Source organism: Lissotriton helveticus, chromosome 1_1 (genome assembly GCF_964261635.1).
Source record: "Lissotriton helveticus chromosome 1_1, aLisHel1.1, whole genome shotgun sequence".
In the NCBI taxonomy this organism is placed as follows: Eukaryota; Metazoa; Chordata; class Amphibia; order Caudata; family Salamandridae; genus Lissotriton; species Lissotriton helveticus.
Window position 1 is genome coordinate 1663126866 of NC_136057.1, and position 12887 is coordinate 1663139752.

The following is a 12887-nucleotide window of genomic DNA, read 5'->3' on the forward strand; positions in this document are numbered from 1 at the left end:
GTTCCATAGTTTGGCTTCTTGAACAGAGAAGGCTGTGTCACCCATGTTTTTTTTCTTGTATCTTGGGATTTTGAGGCGAGATGCCCCTTTAGAGCGCAGGTTCCTTTGTTGAATGTGTTTGGTGATTGTACTCCTGATGAAGAGTGGTCCCATTCCATGTATTGCTTTGTGGGTGATAAAAAGTAGCTTGAACGTGGATCTTCTTGCAACCGGTAACCAATACAGGACTTTAAAGGCAGGTGAGATGTGGTGTCGTGGTTTGATATGCAAGAGTAGTCTGGCAGCCGAGATCTGAATCCATTGTAGTCTTTTCATGGTCGTTAAAGGTGATCCGTTGTAGAGGCTATTGGCGTAATCGAGTTTGGACAGAAAAAGGGAGATGGTAGCTTGAACCTTGTTTGGAAATCCCAAATGAGAGAAAATTCGCCGCAGCATTTTTATAGTGACAAAGCTTGATCCTGCTAGTTTGTCCACTTGGGCATTCATCGTCAGCTTAGAGTTCATGGTCATTCAGAGTTTTTTTTCTTCCTTTGATATTTTAGGCAGTGATCCCAGTTCATCAGGCCAGATGACAAGCGGGTCATAATGTTTCCAATCGCCACATGTGAGTATTTCCGTTTTTGAAGCATTCAATTTGAGATGGCTCAGAGTCATCCCCGGCTCTGAGACAACTGAAAATAGGGGATTTTTCAATGTCTTTGGGGCATTCCAGTTGAAGGAGTATTTGCGTGTCATCTGCATAGTTATAGCACGCAAGGTGAAATTGATTGATCAGCACCGGTAATGACTTCATTTAGATGTTGTAAAGCATGGGCGAGATGATATAACCTTGAGGGACCCCTGCTTTTGTTGAGTATGGTTTGGACGATGAAGGTGTGGTATGGATGACATTAGTTCTGTTTTGAAGGTAGGACGCGATCCAGTCTAGAGCAGTTCCCTCTATGCCGGCTTCATAGAGTCTTTGTTTCAGAGTGTCATGGTCAACCGTGTCAAAGGCAGCCGAGAGGTCCAAGAAGAGTAGCGCAACAACCCCGCTGCGGTCAACCGTATTCTTCAGGTCAGATTCAGTGCCTCTTCCCGGACTGAATCCTGTGTGGAAGTCGGAGCCTAAATTATTCATATGTGCTAAGGATGATGTCTTAGCAATATCGATTGGGAAAAACCCACCCTCTGCATGGAACTAGGTGAAAAGTTTAGTTCATAAAAGGCTACAGTCCTTATAAGGCTTTATGTTCATACAGGGCAGTCTGTCCTTATTTGGAGTTATGTCCTTATAAGGCTAGTTCACATGAAAGACGGGGAGACGATGTAGGGAGGGGAGACGATGTAGGGAAAGTATACGATGTTCCCTAGACCTATATCAGGATACCGATATGAAATAGAACACCAAAGCTTTGAGACCTTCAGCTCTAGAAGCACTGAATGGGGTAAAGAGGGCACTGCTAGGATCGTGTTATCAAATCAGAGTAAACGGGGCACTTCAGGACGTGGCAGTATTCTTGCCAAGACTACCTTTTAACAAGCAAGTTTCTACAGCATCTCAAGTTCCTATCGCCACAACTGATGAAAAACAATCCTCCAATGTGCCCGTCTAAGACAGCCAAGGCTGGACTTAAAAACAAATCAGCCTGGCAAAAATTATCAAACTGGCACCCATTGCAGGGACTAGAATAGAGTCATGGTAGTATGGTTGGGACCCGGCAGCACGGTTGGGACCCAGCAGCACATCCGTATTTAAATAAAAGGGTCCTAACTCTGCAGGGAAAATACCAGAGTGGCAGCATGAGCAGTGCAGCACTGATGACCGCTTCCCAGTGGATTTGCAAAGTTGTACATACTGCATCCTGAAGTATGCAACAAAAGCATTTGTCAAGTGTCAGAAGCTCAATCAATACTGACCACCAGCACTACTGTGTGATTCTGCTGGGCCCTTGTAAGGACTGCTGCAGGGAACTACAGGGACTGGTTGGGTGGGTAGTGGAGAAACTCTCCAAAGCAGAGAGGGGCTATGTATGGAGTGCTGGCTGGTCCTAGAAAGAGAGGAAACGCAGAGACTGGGGACAGCTAACCGGTCGCTTTCGCAGCAAGCCACCAGGAAAATCCCAAAATTGCGAGTCCAGCTCTAACTTGGGGTGAAGTCAGAGCAAATGATAAGAAAGTCATATTGAACCGTGACACCATACATTGAGGCTTTGATTCATAAAATGGCATGAAACTAAATTCAGACTGTCTTACTGTGGTAATTTGTACACAGTTTGCTCTCAACACAACTAAATACTGCAAGGCGAAGCTAAAAAAAAAAAAATGTTTCCTATGTGTGCAGCAGCACTCTCGCGGCATTAACTTTTCAGGAATCCTGGAATGTGCTCTGCGTCTCAGAAATAAAATACAACTTTGTGTCATTCTGAATACTTGGTATACATGCTTTCTGCTGTTTCAGGGCCTTATCTCGTCTCAAAAAACAGAGAGCGCAGCGGCTGAGTGATCAGCACGGCCTGAATTTGCCAAACGAAGTGCCAGGTACCTGCAAAGCACGAGTTCCACAAAGGTCTAAAGCACCCAAGAGGCTGCAGCACCACAATCAACACATCCTCTGAATGGCACATAGGTAGCTGCTGATTTTTACAGCGATTAGTATGGCAACACCCATATCTTCAGCAAATGCTCCCAATAGTGTTAAAATGAGCGGAAACGTATAAAGCCACAACAAATAGCTAGAATCTGTCAATTAAACAACTATAGGCTTACAGAAAATGGAGTGTACCTACCCACACAAAATGTGAAACTGTGTGCAAAAGGCCACCTTCCTGTTTGACAAACGAAAGGGCCAGCTCACATCCATGATACGTGGTGAAGCCCACAGAGAACCTTAAGTGCTGAAAATAAGTTCTGGCATTTGCAGCAAATTCCTACACATTACTGGAAAGGCCTAGGGAGCAGAACAATCTCAGGGTGGAGTCAACACCCATAAGCGTCCTTTTCTGGATTTGAGTCAGCTCTGGCACATACGTGGGAGGAGTCTGTACCACAGGGGAGGTGCAGAGGAACACACAGGGTGGCCCCTGGCTTCTCGCTCCCAGTGCTGCGACGACTGGATGCCATAAAATACACCAAGAAAAGTCTAAGGCCCTCTTGAGAAGAGACATTATCCACGGAAGGACCAGAGAATGAAGCAGGTACACAAGGAATATTTTTCTCCCAGCTATCCCAGTCTCCAGGAGCTACTGACAAAAATCAGTAGGGAGAAGGAAAAAGTTGAAGAGCTAATAATGAGAACTTTTAAAAGGGATGTTAAGTGCCACAAAGAATATATAGGTCAGAATGCCTTTTATAGACAGGACGCTGGAGAGTGCTTTAGAGAGCAAGGTTACAGCAAGATGAGGAATGTTCTCATGGGAGTCATCAGTTTGAAGACTGTACAGTGGCCACCATCTCCATCTCGGAGATGAAAGTTGAAGAAACCGAGAATGAGGCATAAGATCCAGAGTTTGATTACTGTTGTATTTGAGGGAGTGAAGGAGGAGCCAGTGAAAGTGATCATTAGCATCTTGTTTACCTATTAAAGGTTCTTCCAGGACAAAAGCTGGCAAAAACAAGGTGCAGGAAGAGTTGAGGGACGCACATCAGAGAGATTGCGGCCAAAATAGCAGCTAAGAAAAGGGAAATTATGTCCTAGGGGTACAAAATTCATATTGTTACGGATTTGATCCACTCACGTTTACTGAGAAGGTGAGTTCTACAGCTTTTTAAGAGGGATCTTGTGGCAGTGGAAATGGAAGAGACCTTGTAGTTCCCAGAGACTGCATATGGTTGCAGGTGACAAGATATGTGTTCTCCAGTTTCATACTGCCAGGCACTACTTGAACTCTGTGGTGCAGTCACTAGAAATTGAATCTTGAAACAATCTGGTGTAGTGAGCACTGACACAATACAGGCTGTACGGTGATTTATCTCTGGTGGATTTTCAAAACTGAAAAAACCTGACATTTCAGACAGAAGATCGGAGTTCGCTTTATTTACCTTTCTCTTGTGCAACATCGTTGAGTTAACTGGGATGATCTTCTCTTTAGAGGAATGCTTCTGCTGATTTTTATTCTGAATAGCCCTCCCGCTCCAGTTTAAGTAAGAGCTGTTGGGACAGCTTTTTGTTGAAACTTGAGTGGTAAAAGAAGTTACTTGGTAGGCAAAGTAAAATAAAATGTGAAATCGATTTCCTTCTGTAACATTACATACAGTTCTTTCCATATCTACTATGCACGAGATATTACAGTGTTGTAAACCACTGATACTGCCTTAGATATTCTGATAATAGATTTAGAAATAAAAAAGGCAGTTAAAAAAGTTTTGCCAACCTAGAGCGCGGATTATGTAGCCTCTGTGAAACTACTGACCCAGCAAGAAATGAGCCAGGGTCATGGACCCAATCGATTTACTGTATCAGAGACAGTGAGTGGGACCTCGCACAAGCAATAAAATGCATACGTCGTGATTAAAAGAACTCAAAAGTGACAGGAATACCCGATCGGGGGGTAAATGGTTGAAGCTCATTACTGAGAAAATATTATTGGCCGAATGAGATGTGCCAGTGAAAAGGAAACAGAAGGTAGGAGAGGGCAGTAAAGACTTAACAGCAAAATGTGAAGTTGGAGAAGAAGAAATAATTAACAATGATTTGCACGCACTACCCGTTGACCACATTAAATGGCATTAATTAAAAATATGTTGAAAAATGAAAGAGCATTAATCTCAAAATATCAGACAAGGCTCCAGGGGAAAGACAGTGGAGAGAAGGAAAGAAAGGGAAAGGAAGCAAGCCCATCAGGATGGAACACGAGGCATCCTACCCAGATTACATCACTATTACTCATCAAGTATGCAGTGGTGGAGCTGAAATGTATATTGAAATTAAATGACAAATTTGGCAGGCGTGTTTGGGGAAAATCTGCAGGATACAGACATTAAACTCCTCTCACTCTTTCGGTGAAAGTGTCAGTTTGACGTTGACTTATGTGAAGTACCTCATTTGGCAACAGATGTTAAGGAACTGCTCACAGTAAACAAGCAAGCAAGAGGAAATAACAGTAAAATTGACTTCACTTAACCAACCGACTATTGCAAAGACTACATTTGAAAGGCTGCACTTGGTATAATGTGGGATCTTGCGAAGCTTTTCACATCACAAGTGTGTTTTTCTACATTAACAACAGTCATGTACGGGTCGCTCAGCATAACAATTTGGAGAAGGAGTGGGTCGAAAGACCCACATTATCTTTTATACTAGATTCACGTGCATACACATCACCTTGTAATTATGCCCCAAAGTAAGATTTGAAATTGATAAGTAACGCTGTTTTAGCAGCAAATCCGCCCCAGCAGGACAAAAGATATAAAGAGATTGTGAAGACAAACAGCCAATGCACTAGGCTGCACTCTACAAACACAGTGGAGGTCCCTAGTGCTCCACTGACGTGGTGATTTAGCAAAACTATGCTTCAATGGAAGGAAATACCACTTCACATTGAAGTTAGCAGACAATGCCTAATGGGTCGAATGACTCACCCTGGGCCCCATGGACCACTCAGAGGATGGGAGCGGCCAACAGTGGCGGACCCAGAGGCATGTTCTCAGTGCACGCAGTACTTACTGAAGATGGGGTAAGTAAGCTCTGGAAATTACAATATTTCCAGCTCTTCAGACGTTCTGCTCATTCTCTTGCAAAAGAGGAACAAACACCTGGCACTGAGCAGCCATGTCAAATTCTTGATTTAGCCGCCGCAACAGACATGTTTTGTAGTCTTCATTCCACCTTCAAAGTGACTCAATATAGTTTCAACACTTACCTCTCACAGACCCACAATATGGGGGCGTTAGCTTTCAACAGTGATATTCAAAGTTCGGCTTGCGGCTCTCCTAACCTTTACATGTTGCCAACAGCAGCACTGGGCTGCTGTTTTCTCCACTCAGTACCAATACTGAGAAATATGTTAAATAAACTGGCAGGCTTTTATCTACAGGTTCATTTAAGTTAAAAAAAGGAAATAATTAAGGTGTCCTGAAACACTTAAATTCAGGAGCACCTTCATTTTTAAAGACATCTTGCAACAAACACGTAAAAATATGATAGTCTTTTCAAAATTAAAAAATGTATTTCATCAACATGCAATAGCGTTTCACCTAAGTGCTTAATTTTATATGGGTGAGTTAAGTTTTATTTTTATTTTAAAGTGTTAGTTTGCAAACATCAATTTAGAAATATTCATGCCCCCTCCAATGCAAATAATGATCTAAGAGGTAAGTCAGTTGTTACTTGGTGCACCCTCTGAAGGGTTTCAGCTGAAACTCCCCCCCGCCCCCCAACACACCCCCTGCACCCCCACTCCAACTGCCACCATGCTGGCATATATGCGGCCCTCTGTCACATCACAAACCAGACAAACCGGGGGTCCAAGTGCTTTTGAAGCACCCAAGAGAGCCATGAGCGAGTGACAGGAGGATGGAACCTGCCCTGCCAATTGTCAGTTATCCATCGCCCATTCAAAATGCTTTGTGGGCAATTCCTCAAGCAAACTTCGCAGCAAGCAGGGTCAGGCCTGAAAATACTTTTTCCATCATGATTGGATGTGCCTTAGTAACAGCATTCATCCGTTTTAACCATCACAGAGTAAGCAGCAGGTATTTTCCACTCAGTGCTCTTCAAACTATCACCTTCTTTTACAAAAAGTACACGGGTAACCAAAGGCTATATAGGGACCAGGGCTATATACTGGTTAGCGGAACAAGGGTCCCTATGGCCATTAATCATACATTTACTGAAAAGAAAAACTTAGAACCTGACAATGTCCATGAAAGCAAATAAAACCACATTTAACAAGTAAGTCAAAATGATGGGAAGAAACAAAAAACACACTGAAGACAAAAAATTATATAGACAGACTCAGGCAATAAAGTGTGACACAAATCAGGAAATTCTTTTAGTCACAAATATAGAGCTGCAACTACACCCTATATTAAATATTTTATAGGCAGTACAGGGTCAGTGTGCAAAAGTAGACGATGTTTCGATCCTATAAAAATAGCAGCATCATTACTAGTGTCACGATTGATGCATATGTGTATTATATAGCACTAGCGCACTGCTCATTCACTTACGTCACATCCACTGCACAGTCTAGGAAACACCGCTTTAAATTGTACATAACCGAGCTCGAGGAGTTCACTTTCCTAGGATTATAAATAATTTGCATATGAAAAAAATTGTGTGGTCTCGTAAATCCAATCTTTTGATGGTGATGGACTAGCATTCAGAGGAAGTTGAGCCTACCATTGTTTTCCTTTATCATCGATGAAAGGAGGCAGACGTGGTGATCCGAGTGGGCCTAAGCTGTGTGACGGAGGACCAGCCCTAAAAGTGTCAGGCTACCCCCTCCTACACCCAGCCAGGAAGATCCCAAGAAACTTATCAGCATCAAGAACCCACCCACCGCCCCCTCCAACCACTGCAGGACAGTGGGCAAGGAACTCTGATCGAAGCCCCACCTGGGCCGCATGTGAAACACTTACAGGAGGTAACCACTGCAGCTTCAGCACCCGCAATGAAGGGCACACTCGGAGACTCTGGTCACTCTGATTGATAGCCGGGCTAAACAGTCGGGGGGGAACTGGACTGTTAGAAAGCGAGCACTTCAGATCTGGAATACCTTTGACTTTAATAAAGAGTCCGAGTGGGACTCCTAAGACTAGGACTACTAGAGAGGCGTAAACTGAATGGCACCTATAGCAAATGAGGAATAACCACTACCGCTAGAAGAGGGTAGTTGGACTTGGGGACCCACCTATAAAACACTAGAGCCAGACATCAGGGAACTGTTTGCATTGTTTGTGAATGTTGCATTTTACTCTGTGTTCCTGTACAAATACTTTATTTTCATAAAAGCAGGTATTTGACTAGGCAATCATTTATTGTTGCTGAATATATTTGAGTTGTAAGCCTGTGTCCCCTTGAACTGCTCAACCTTTGCTACCACTCAGAGTCAAAAGCTGAGGAGAGTACTTGGCCTCGTTGTTCAGGATCCATAATAGGCCAGGACCCAGAGCATCAGGAGGTGAAAACCTTAACACCAAAGGTTCAACCGAGTAGCTCCTGCTTGCCCTGTGGCCCTCTGAATGGTGTTCTGACATGCTGTCTTCACAGAAGAGCAAAGAACTAAGACTTTTTGGCAGCTTTCGAATACGAGAATTAGAACAAGAAAAGACGTGTTACAAGCTTACAGTGAAATAAGAACCGCAGCATGTATGAAGAAATTGCCACACCCATAACAAAAAAAAAATAAAAGTTGAAAAATCTAGTCAAGTGACTTTCTTTGCTGCAGGACTCGACTGGTAGTTTTGGCACCAGACTGTATGTACATCAAACAGTAAAAAGAAACAGATGTGTCTGTGCTTTGAAAGGTGATGAATATTTTGTTCCATCTAAGAGGCATATATTGCCGATATCCAAGGCCGTATTATTTGCAGCACAGACTTCGCATGGTAAACGTCATGCCAAACACAGATGCACGGATGACTGCTGGCAGTAGCAAATGTGAAGCTCCAATGCCTATACTTGGGACTTACTGTGGACAGACGTTCTCACCTTTGTTGCCTTCTTCGACGCCACAGGACTCAACCTTTGCAACAGAACCACATAGAGGTCGGAGAAAACTGAAGGAATCATGCAGACTTAGAAGGTCTTTCGATCAGACTCAGCATCACTAATACATTACAAACAGCTGAACACAAACAGATGTTAAGAAGTACGCTACGCTGCTATTTTCTGGGAAAATCCTTTCACAGACCTGCAGTATGGGAATGGTCTCTCAGAGACAGCCCAATCCAGAATAGTCAACGTGTACTTCCTGGTATACTGCATCAATTCCGCAAAGCATCCCTAAAGTAATGCTTGACAGAAGAAGCCGATGGGACAAGAGGTGCACAACATTTCATGTTATCTCTATTACTTTTTCTCTAAGAACAATGAGGAACGAGAAAATGGCAGAGGAGAAAAGCAAAATGTGCTTGAGGTAAAGCACTACATGGAACTAGTGGAAAGGAAGTTGCCAACTGGTATTACGTACATAATACCACTATGATAGAAGGAGAGATTTTGTGCTACAACTTTAACTGGTGACGTTGAGGAGATAGAGTGGTATAATATAAAGACCAATGCTGAAGGGAGAGAAGTGCTTTGAAGCAATATTAGTAATTTACATAAAACAAATTAAAAAAAATCTGTAACAAAACGTGCAAAACATTACATAATTAAGTAAGCATAAATGCACTGTCACTCATCTGTGAACTCATGCATCCATTCACTGATTTAATCACTTTTAAACACAATCATTTTAAAAACACACACAAATTCAACAACATATACAAGATAAATTAAAAAGAAAACTTTCTGCCGTCTAAACATTGTGGCCATATACTTGCAATAACAAAACTAAACATAGCATCAGGTGACCATCTTTCAGAGGTATTGTACATAATCTATTGTTGCTGCCACATTCAGAACCAACCAATGTGGTAAAACAATCAGGCCTTATGGACAATAGCATTTCATAATGGCCTTCTGGTTTAGAGAAAGAGGCCACGTGGGATGCTGTACACTGCAGATGATATGAGCAGCAGGCAAGAGCCCCCTTAACATACTCAGGAGTGTTGCACTATCCTCAAGAACAATTCCCCCCAAAAAGGAGGGAGCAGAAAATAAATTAAAGGCGAACTGTAAAAAAAAAAAATCTAAACAAAGGGAACTAACTAACCATCCCTGACACTGAAGCGCACAGATATTCAAGTAGATTTGTGAATGTGATTAGAAAATGCCATTATTCACAGGACAAGAGGGCCAATGACAGGTGTAGACTGAACCATTACCTCATGCAGTACTCATTCAGGGATGGAAGCAGAGTGTAAATGACACTCAGACAGACCAATAACAGACGAAAGATCACGCAAAGGCCCTCAATATATGGATGTGTGAATTCTTCATTATTCGCTTTATTACAAGATCCTAGCAGACAGCTAAGCCCCTCAGGGCTTCCAAAGAGATTCTAGCAAAAACTATTACTGTGAAAAATGTAAATCCCATGGGTGTGTCAGAAGTGGTAACCAACAACAAAATCCTTCCTTAAAACGTAATCCTTGACATTTCATGTAACAAAATACCTATCTGCAGGCATTAATACAGAGTAATAACAATTAACCCTTAAAAGCCTACTGACTTTCACAGATTCTCTTTACAATCAATATGTCAGGCATACTGCCTTTATTGTAACTTTTCATAATAAACATAACAGACCTATGGCAACTGAAATATATTTTCCTACTGCACCAATTTAGCTTCCAACTGCTATCATTGGCATATCAGCAAAACATACTCAGGCATCCAGTATTGAGCTTAAGCTTTCCCACAAATCAACCATCAGGCATAAAGTCACACACTTACAAAGGATATAAAATACCAGTTAGCACAGCAAAATACTACATGTCTGAGGAGGGCATGACAGTGATTCTCACAGTAAAAATGTTCTTTGTCAATGGTTTGATGGGGCAAACCCCTTGCCTATCATGGTAATCTGTGTGATTACATGCAACAATAAGCACTTGCAAAGCAATAGGTCTAGCATTTGCGAGAGTTTGACCTTTTGGCATTGTAAATGATAATGCCTTTTATTCATGTGTTTATAAAACCTGCACTAGGAGCATAAATGCCATCTGCAGGTTTTGTAAGCAAATAAAATAAAAGGTATTATCATTTACTATGCCAATAGGTCAAACACTCGCAAATGCGAGACCTATTGCACAGCAAGTGCTTGTTTCTTTAGGTTTACCGTATTTCTGCAAACTATCTTCGGCATGCAAATAAATGGCAATTGTAGATTTTAAGGTTATGCTTGAGAAATTAGTTTTAATTATCCGGTACACTACTTTACACTTCAAACAATAGTTTCTCGAGAACAGTGTTGGTTTTCTACCACTATGTTGCTTTTTCGCTGTTCTGATGTTTGCAAAATGTTGTGTAACAAGTGTAAATGACGTGTATACCGTTTCTTTACTTCAGTGTGCTGATTCATGCATTTTCACAGAATTCCTATAACCTACTGCCACTGTTCTGAAAAGGGCAGGGCCAAATAAATGAAACTATTATAAATCATGTGATATTGTTTAGCAAGATATTCCCAACCTGAACACCGTTTTTTAAATTATATTGCACTTTAAAAACGAACTTCTTGCTTATTTTATGTTAAAAAAATAAAATAAAAAATAATATCCAAATATATCAGTTTTGGTGATATTTACGCTTCATTAAACTCACTTAACAATAGCAGAGGTATTTATTTATTTGCATCCTGTGGAGTGTGGAGTTGCCGCTAAAGTACCACTGAGTCAAAATCGCGGACAATAGAAGAAAATATAAGAACAGAAAGTTGTCCTGCAGTGAGCACTCCCACTAAAATACTAAAAATAAACCAAGCTATGGCCATGCTTCGTATGGCATATTAAAATCTGGGACCAGGACGACTTGCGAGGTTGTCTTTCAGATGTGTAGACCATATGTATAGGAAACGTATTTTTTCAGGAAAACGTAGCCTAAAAGCTGAAATAAATCAAGAGCATTACACTTACAAAGAGCCTGATGTGACCCAAGTGGCATTTTGCAGCAAAAATCAAAATCCGAAACCACTGATCATGAGCAAGCACGGTGGATAGCTGGCACTGGCTTTGTGCTCCTACATTGCATTACTTTATGTCATCTAACGTCACTGGCCCCTGCGCTGGAAGTCACAGAGTGACCGGGAATTAGGGTGGTATGAACATTGTGAACCGAACTAGCACATCCTTTGTGCACTTCACATAAATACTTGCAAACGAGGGGGAGGGTTGAGCAACTCTGTAAGCAGCAGGCACCAAGCATGCTGCTGCAACTCCAGATGGCGCCTCCCTTCGCAGCTCGCCTGGCTCACTGGATGGGGGGCAAACGGAGGCCATGCCTCTCCGCTGTAGGATCTTCCATCTGATGCCCACTAGGAGCTAGAGGAATGTATGTTGACAAGAGTGTATTCAGTAGATGTCAATTTAAACCATTGTTAGTTATGCAGATACAACAATGCCCATGGTTGCAACCCCTTACAGAGGCCGCTTAATCGGTACTCGACCAGAGTACAAAGTGTGACAGAGCTATTCCAAACCACGAAAATGCTTGTAGTAAGGGCCACAACCCAACCGAAGGATCTCTGGGACACAACACACAGCAACCGCTCATATCCACAAACTCCACAATGGCGCTTGGTTTCATAAAGTTGCCAGGTGCGATAATATTACATGTGTCCAATAAAGTAAGCTGTGTCCCTTACACGTCCTAAGTCTGGCAAAACTCTTAATATCCTTGTGCCTTAAAATTTGTTTTTTAAAAACACAACGTAACCTTGCAATGCAACTGGTGCTCATGCAAAGCGGTCCAATACCTTCGGATCAAGTTTGCGGTATATTAAACTGCAAAAGAACAATACATCAGGGACACACAGCCTGCCCCCACGATTTTTTTTAATGAGGCAAGCTAATAAAAATAGCAGAATAAACGTAGGAATACAGTGCATTTCCTGATTAAGCAGGCTGCACCAAAGCTCCGAGCTCCAAGCGTGCAGGCAGGCGCACGGTGTGATTCCATTCCATAGGCTTTTATGTACAGCATAAACGATCAAAAACTGAACACACATTTAGTTATTTTGTTGTAAGCAGCGAATAGTCCAGCAGACTCAGGCAGGTTCATACAGGGGTGGAGGAGGGGGCGTGATGTCCACAAAGGAGGGACTAAAAGGGAGGATTACCCATTGGCAAACAAGTTTTTG

General features: G+C 42.2%; 1 protein-coding gene across 4 annotated transcripts in view; it reads right to left on the reverse strand.

Moving 5' to 3' along the window:
* The window catches only part of LIMA1 (LIM domain and actin binding 1), a 158946-nt gene that overhangs the window by 119236 nt on the left and 26823 nt on the right, over nt 1-12887 (reverse strand). The gene's annotated exons all lie outside the window — the stretch shown is intronic.